The sequence below is a fragment of the Saprolegnia diclina genome, assembly GCF_000281045.1.
Source record: "Saprolegnia diclina VS20 unplaced genomic scaffold supercont1.4, whole genome shotgun sequence".
Classification (NCBI taxonomy): Eukaryota; Oomycota; class Saprolegniomycetes; order Saprolegniales; family Saprolegniaceae; genus Saprolegnia; species Saprolegnia diclina.
The window spans coordinates 291,867-292,357 of NW_008246071.1; positions in this window are offsets into that span (position 1 = coordinate 291,867).

Sequence of the window (491 nt, forward strand, 5' to 3'; positions counted from 1 at the left end):
GTATGCAAGCGGTGACAAGCTTCGTGACGACCTCATCTATGACATTGCAGGACGCTAGCGAGGTTGCGTAGCGGCGCTGGACCAGCGCGCGCCGCCGTCCACGTAGCTAGGATGACGCCGACGCCTCGGTGGGCCTTTGCGTCCAAGGCTTTACCGGCGCTCGGCGTTTTTGCCGCCGAGGATATCTACGAGCTCGAAGCACATCCAAACGCGAATATTGCATTCAGGCTACGCAGCTACTGGAGCCCGCGATAAGGAAGACTCGAATCAGAAATTCAGATTGATTTCTAAATGGTGTTCGATACAACAAGGGATATTGGTGCTGCGAGTTCTAAAAGACAAACGCTACCAACGAAAATGCTTCGTTCAATTTGAACAATGCCATTCGAACCGTCTAGGTCTCATGGAGATATATGTGCGTTGGATTGCTATCAAGGGACATAGTTCCGGTAGTGATACACATGCAATTCGCCGTGAGATGGCGTCATAAG